This window comes from Grammomys surdaster, unplaced genomic scaffold, assembly GCF_004785775.1.
Source record: "Grammomys surdaster isolate TR1022 unplaced genomic scaffold, NIH_TR_1.0 125098, whole genome shotgun sequence".
Classification (NCBI taxonomy): domain Eukaryota; kingdom Metazoa; phylum Chordata; class Mammalia; order Rodentia; family Muridae; genus Grammomys; species Grammomys surdaster.
This window is the reverse complement of record NW_021620001.1, coordinates 821,207-828,917: the sequence shown is the minus strand read 5'-3', so window position 1 is coordinate 828,917 and position 7,711 is coordinate 821,207. Positions and strand designations below refer to the sequence as shown.

Below are 7,711 nucleotides of genomic sequence, written 5' to 3'. Positions count from 1 at the left end.
AAGGATGCAGCCAGATGTCAGATTGCAGATGCCAAAGAAGTCTGTTAAGGCTTCCCTACTGAAGGTGATCTGGCCTTGAGTCTTTAGAACCCTTATTAGAAATCAGTGCACTGAAGGAAGTATCCTGATGGAATTACTGATGGGGAGTCTGGGGAATCACCAGTGTGAGGAGTATTTTAATACTTATTGTTCTGTTTTGCAGAGTGGCCAGTATATGGTTTTTTCATTTTGTCAGGCTTAAATCCCAAAAGGGTGAGGTTTGGATGAGGGGACCTTGTGATACTAGGATTTGGTGCTTGTAGCACTGTAAACACCATCAGCTTTTTCTTCCTTTGGTCCTCATCACAGTATTGTTTCTTCGATAATGTTGTTGCATACATACTATGTCCCTTCACCCTTGTGACTGTTTAGAGAAGATGATATGACATAGGGAAGCAGGCAGAACTTCTTGAGATGAAAAAATGGGCAGCCAGAAAGCCACAGTTTTGGAGAAAGTGCTTTAGTCTGAGTGATAATAAGCTTATCTTGCTGAAGTCTTTTCAGGAATTGCTGGGCTTAAAGTCACACAGCAGGATATTAGCAGGCCCTGGTAGAGAATGTCTCAAATCTCTGATGCTCCTTGTCTCTGCCTGACTGGGCTAGGTCCTGTATTCTTTGTTATTGCTTCCAAGGGAGCTATGTGGGCCGGGGCTTTGCTTTGTTTATGTATAAGACTGAAAAGGGACAGAGAGTCACCAGGAAGGTAAGAGAAATGTGGTCAGGGAGTTCCCAGCCCAGGAGTTTAATTTATTTTTTTTTTAATCCCCTTCTTCCACCACGTGAAAAGTGAAGAAATATTGGTCTTTTAGATACTTATTTTCATTTCTACTCTACTGTATAAAGAAATAACAGAATATAGAAATGAAGGAAATAAATCCTGAGCAGTTATTTAGAGTTTATTACCTCTACTTGGCAGCAGTCTGGGTACATCAGGGAAGTAGATTTAAGATGGGAAATACAAAATTTGAACTGAAAATAGAAAATAGTTTTTAGAAATTAAAAGTGAGAAAACAGCAAGAAACCACTTAAAACAGACACATACCACCAAACCTGAAATGTAGGGAAAAGGTGTGAGAGATTGACTCCTGGGTTATTGTGATTGCTTGTGAGATAAATTGTTATGTCGGATTTACCCCCACATGTGTGCGATGTTAGGTTCATAATACCCACAACAGAGCATGTTTTTATGAATATGCCTCTGTTATTGGTACAGTTAAATGGTCAGAAGGTGTGCATAGCTTCAAAGAAATGACAGTATTCACCCCCCCACCACACACACACACTTCCTGTGGCTTGTTTTAAGATTCTGTGCTGTAAGTGCTGCTTCAGCAGGGTAATTGGGAAATCATTTGAAAGAATGTGCTTCTTTTAAAAAATCAGCAGCTCTTTAATATAAACTTGAGTTGATGCTGTCCAGGAGACTAGCGAACTGAAGTGCAGCTTGGGTACTGAAGCAGTGTGGAGCAGAAACCACACTCACCTGGGTTTTAAACTGGCTGGCTGTCACTTTGTCACCTAGACAGTCTGTAGAGTGGTGTTAGCGGTACCAGCCTACAGTACTTGTGAGAATTAAGAGAGACAGTATTTGGTATGAACCGCAGTGCTTTTAGAGAGATGCAGCGTCTGGCATGCAGAACTCACCTTCTGGAGTAGTTTTTCACATCTGGATGTTGAAATTGGTTACCATAATTTTGATTGTACTTTGTGAATTACTTAGCATCATGACTACTATGCACTGTTGAGACAAGTTTCAGTCTTTTTTTGGAGTGATTAAATAGATTGATCTGCAGAGTAACGTTGGAAACTAAAGCTGGGCATGATGGCTCACGCCTTTAGTCCCAGCACTTGGGAGGCAGAGGTAAGTAGACCTCTGAGTTCTAGGTCTATAGATTGAGTTCCAGGACAGCTACATGAGAAATTTTGTCTCAAAAAAGTCCAACAAAAGAAAGAAAGAAAAAGAGAGAGGGGGGAAAAGAAGGAGGGAAGTGGGGTAGAAAGAAGGAAATGTACACTGGCTCATGTGGTCTTGCTCTGTGCCTCGACTACTCCTTCATCTGGTACTTTTGTCAGTATTTCGTGCTGCTCTATATTTGGATATTGGAACCAGCCCTTGCTGTGGGACTGCCATCCGCTTTGAGCATACTCCTTATTCATGTATACTTAATTCTTTCCAAAAGTTGTTTTCATTGTGAGTGAGTGATTGTAGGTATAACCTTATGATATGAAGTTTAAAGATTTGATGAAACTGTATATTGCTGGCAAAAGTCGGTGGTGAGAGGGTCACCCAGCCATTACTTGTGTGACTATAAGTTGGTAAAAATTTAGTAGAACTTCTGAAAAGACCTTGAGCAGTATTTAAGCTTTATGATGGAGTTATGAATGCATTTAAGCTTGTAGCTTTAGTTTTTAAAAGATTATAGATACAGAAAAATATTTATGTTCATGGATGTTTCCTGCACCTGGGCATGGTGGTCTACATCTATAATTCTATTGCTTGGGAAACTGAGGCAGGAGGATCATAAATTGAAGGCAACTTGGGCTACATAGTGAGAATTAGAAAAAAAATCATGGAAGAATTGGCATTTGTTTTGCATACTGGTGAGCACATGTTACCATCACCTGTGTAGTGGGATGGGGTGAGCCTGCGACAGCTTCAAGTCTTTACTTTCAGGTGGGCTGTGTGCATTCATGTTAAAGTTTCTAGCCGATCAGTTGTGTTTAAAAAAAAAAAACAAAAAACAAATCTAGACCAACCACCGGCTGGCAAGATGGCTGAGTGGGTAAGGAGACTTGCCACCAAGTCTGATGAACTGGAATTCCAGGTTTGATTCCAGGACCCACAGGATGGAAGGTGCACAGGGATGTGGGGATGAGACACACACACAAGTATAAAAAAAGAAAGGTCAGCTAAGGTATAGCATAGATTTTTGTTATTTTCTTGGGTGTGATGTGCATGTGCCATGGTACCTGGTGGAGGTGAGAGAACAACTATAGAGTCAGTCCTGGCCTCCCAGGAACAAAGCTCCAGCCATTAGGCCTGGCAGCGAGCTTCTTAGGCTGAGCCATCATCTTCCTAATGGCTCATGTTTGAGGGGCTCTAAACCAGAAGTGGTTAAGCTGCTCTGATAGGAAATGCAAGACTGACATTGTTACAGTAAGAATTAAGTAAATCGAAGGAAATATTTGGTTGTGGACTTACAGCTACCTTGTCTGATTTCTTTCATGGAGGATTCCCTAGTTACAGAATTACAAGTTAGCTGTAGCTGTAGTTGACTGACTGAGCTTAGATTCTGTTTTGCTGTAATGTAAGTAAGCACTTAGGAGAAATAGATCAAGTCAGTTTTGTTTATGTTTACAAGTCAGGCAAGATGGATGTCCCCTATGTGGCCTAGTTAACTTTGTCTGCTCAGGATGGCCTCTACTTTAATTTACTTTCAAAAGAGAATATTCTATTGTTTTTATCAGAAGAAAATTGAAGACAAGTTTATTTTTAATTTTCTCTAGTGTCATTAAAAGGTATGAATATTAAAGTGGCACGATGAATTGTCACCTTAGACTCTTCTAATTGTGTATTTCATAAGTGAAGTAGTATCAGCATGCACATTCAGCATTATGACCAGTTCGGTGGTTCTTTTAACTGTGCATGGTAATTCTCCTGTATGTTGTTTAAAAACATGTGCAAAATTTAACAACTGTGTGAGCATATTTAAATTAGGAAAATAGCAGGCAAGTTGTTTCCTTTGTAAACTGCTCTGTCCAAAGCATTCTGTGTATTATCAGAATGAAAAATGACAGCACTTTGTCATCTGCTCAAATTGATACTGCACTCTTCAGGATGACAGCTGAAAAGGCCCACAGGTGCCATATAAAGAGGTGACCATGTTGTCATATTTCATTTCGGCATCCCTCTGCAAAGCCATAATTACCTAATTAGGTTGTTAATTAGGAGATTAGCATTTCACTATATTGATAGAATGCTCTTTACTGGTGTGGGGCTAGAAAGAGATTTGTCTGCCCTAATTTATAATCTCTGCCTGTTTTGTACTTATTTATTTGCTTAAGATCCTTGTGTGGAGCAATTGAGTTTATCTGAGAAACAGTTTGTTTACAAGCTAATGAAGCTTTGATAACTCTGAGCTAAGGTATGAACAGAGCTAAAGAATGGCTACAGTCCAAAGGAGATTATAAAAATTCTGAATTGATAGAACTTCTGTTAGCATAAGAAAAAACAGCTGGGCATTGGTGGCACACGCCTTTAATCCCAGCACTTGGGAGGCAGAGGCAGGTGGATTTCTGAGTTCGAGGCCAGCCTGGTCTACAGAGTGAGTTCCAGGACAGCCAGGACTACACAGAGAAATCCTGTCTCGAAGAACAAAAACAAAAGAAAAAAACGAAAAACCAAACCAAATAAAAACACATAAAAATTCAGATTGTTGGAGTAAAGTTCAAAATGTAAAATGGGAGTTGAAATGTGATAGATGTGTGTGTGTGTCCTGAACAAGACGAAGGGCATTCCTTTTATTGACTGATGCACCACTTTCATTTGTACCTGGCTGTATGCAGGTCAGAAACTCAGGCTTGCTCAATTACTTGAGAATAAGTATATCTACTTCCTTAGTTTATTTCACGTGTACCTTCTGTCTCTTGGTCTGTGCTGGGGACATTTTCTTACTATTCTTTGGCCTGAGTCTTTGAAGTTTTTCATAGTAACCTTATGTTGGTATTTGGATTATGCAGTGTGTCTCTTTTCAGGGGCCGGGGGCCCATTACTTCCTTTCTCAGTATAATGCCTATAGTTTGGTATCACAGGTGCCTTTCTTACCTTCCAGTTCAGAGTCCCTTCCTCTAGGCCAGTGGTTCTCAACATTTCAAATGCTGTAACCACTTCATACAGTTCCTCATGTAGTGGTGGCTCCCACATAAAATTATTTTTATTTCTACTTTGTAATTGTAATTTTGCAAATGTTATGAATCACCATTAAGTATCTGATATGCAGATGGTCTTAGGCTTCCTTCCTTCCTTCCTTTTTTTTTTTTGAGAAAAGAATACATAGGATTTCTCTGTGTAGATCAGGCTGGTCTTGAACACAAAGAGAGCCTCTGCCTCTGTTTCCCAGGTGCTGGATTCAAAGTGTGGGCCAAACAGGGCTCAGAAGGGTAAAGAAATCAGGTGACTGGGCAGACAATTTTCAGAGAGAAGTTTTTGTTCAAGGTTGGGTGAGAACAAAGTTCAATATGGGTAGAGTAGAAAGCACTGAGGGCTTTGTGGAAAAGAGGCTGCACTGCTTGGTAGGCAAGGCTAAGGCATCTCAAGGAGTTTGGGAAGTCAGTGACAGACCTTAGGACAAGTAAGGAAGCAATTTCAGTAGCTTAGGCCAGCCCTGTGGCTTGCTTAGGTTATTGAAATAATGAGAAATGGATGAATTTGAGAGAGAAGAGCCAGAATGACAGAATTCTGACTAAATGCCTTTAGTATCCATGGAAAGGAAGGAGTGAAGGCTCCTGATTTGATAGTCCATTCTTTGTAATTTTATGTACATTTGAGAGTACATGTTTAAGTGTGTCATCGATATGCGACCTAAGTCCTATTTCCATTGTGACCCAAGTAAGCATACTAGGCAGCTGACTTACTTTCAGGTGAGTTGGTTTGGGGTCCTATAGTGGCAGCTTTGTGAGATTGGGAGGGGTTGAAGCCCACTTTTCCTTAGCTACTGCCTGATGGGTTCCAGTGCACAGCTTTTGTGTCTTCCTCATGTCATGCTGGCTTTCTTGTTTCTTTGAGTCTTCTTGCTTATTCCAAACTGAATTACTCCCAAGGACTGGCAGCTCAGTAAGGTGGCAGACAGAGGGGGTATGTCACCTCTCTGTGGCTTCTTAGACCAGAGTGTTGATGCTCTAGCATACGGACATTTCTCCTTGAAAGTAAGAGACACTATTGGTATCTGGACATGGGATTAGGCTCCCTTTATTAGAAATTTGTGTGAGCTGCCTCACACTGATATATTTCACAGTTCCTTCCCTCCACTAAAGGAGAGTTGGAGCCTTGTGTTACTACCCAGGTGATTTCCTACCTGTCTGATGGCACCAACTTGTTTTATAGGTTAAATGTTTTTGATTACTCTTGTTAGTTCATCAAAGGACTGTTGCTCTGAAGAGTCTCTGGCTATGGCAACTCTTTTAAGGAAAACTTGTATTTGGGGCTGGCTTACAGTCAGAGGTTTAGTTCAGTATCCTTGTGGTGGGAAGCATGGCTGGAGAAGGAGCTGAGTTTTATATCTGGATTGGTAGGCAGCAGGAATGGGGGAGGGAGGCAGAGACAGTCTGACAGACTGACCGACTGACTGACTGACTGAACCTGGCTTGAGCTTCTGAAACCTCAAAGCCTAACCCCAGTGACATATCTACTCCAACAAGGCCACACCTCCTAATATTGCCACTTCCCATGGGCCTATGGGGTCTGTTTTCATTCAAACCACCACAGATGTAGCGTGGCTTCTAACCCTTTGTAGCTCCCTACCCTTTTTAATTGAGTTATGTATGACTCACATATGATAACACACCCTTTTCCAGTGTGTAGTTTAGTGGGCTTTATATATTTGCAAAGCTTTCTGACCATTACCATTATCTGTTTAGAACAGTCAGACCCCAGTTTTTCTGCCCACAGCTTCTGACATTTACTCTTCTACTTTGCCTCTCTGTGGCTTTGTTTTCAGCCTTTTATAGAAATGGAACTGTAATCTGTGACCTTTCATATCTGGTTCTTTTGCCAAGGAAAATGTGGAAACAGCTAAGATTGTATTCCATTCCCCTTTCTGATCAATAGTTCAGAATGTGTAGGTATTGCTTCTTGTCTATTCACATTCCCGCTCGACTTTTTGGTTATTTCTTCCTTTGGCTATCATGCTACTTTGCACATTGGTTTACAAACTTGTGTATGAACATGTATGTTCAGTTCTCTAGGGTACATGTTGATCCTGCTGGCTCACGTGCTAACTCTGTGTCTATAAACATTGTGAGGCTCTATCCAGTTGTCTCCCAAAGTGGCTGTACTGTGCTTACACTCCCAGCACATCTTTACCAAGCCCTAGTGGACAGAGGTGGAGGTCAAGGAAGGTTCGTCGTGCCTCCCTCGCAAGGACTTCTGATCCACTGGAGCTTCCAAGCTAGGGAAGAGAGGAAGGAACTGCTTAGAATTTGGGAATTTATACAATATACTTAATTTTCAGTGTATATGTGCATGCAGTGTGTGTGTGTGTGTGTGTATGCATGTGTCAGTCTACCTGTCTGTCTCTTATTCTACCTCTGTATCAGTCTTTATTTCTCTCTCTCTCTCTCTCTCTCTCTCTCTCTCTGTCTCTGTCTCTGTCTCTGTCTCTGTCTCTGTCTCTGTCTCTGTCTCTGTCTCTGTCTCTAATACAGCTTCTGGGTTTTCTTTGTAGGGATTCATGCTGCTTGTGAACCTACCTTTAAACTGTCGCTGTTTCTTGGGCTTTCTTGCCATACATACTCCCTCGGCAAGCTCATTCACACCTATGGCTTCATCTGTCACACGTATGTTGATATCTTCCAGATTTACACAGAGTTTCTCCAGAGCTACAGGTATGTCTTTCCTCAGTCCCTAACAGTTTAGCTATATATATATATATATATATATATATATATATATATATAT

At 41.0% G+C, this 7,711-nt stretch overlaps 1 protein-coding gene across 1 annotated transcript in view; it reads left to right on the top strand.

Annotated features, from left to right (window-relative positions):
* Positions 1–7,556: 7,556 nt before the first annotated feature.
* The window catches only part of Mapkap1 (MAPK associated protein 1), a 203,429-nt gene continuing 203,274 nt past the window's right edge, over positions 7,557–7,711 (top strand). The window contains exon 1 of the mRNA XM_028785078.1: positions 7,557–7,638. The gene's annotated coding sequence lies outside the window, so the exon portion shown is untranslated. The remainder of the gene's footprint in view (positions 7,639–7,711) is intronic.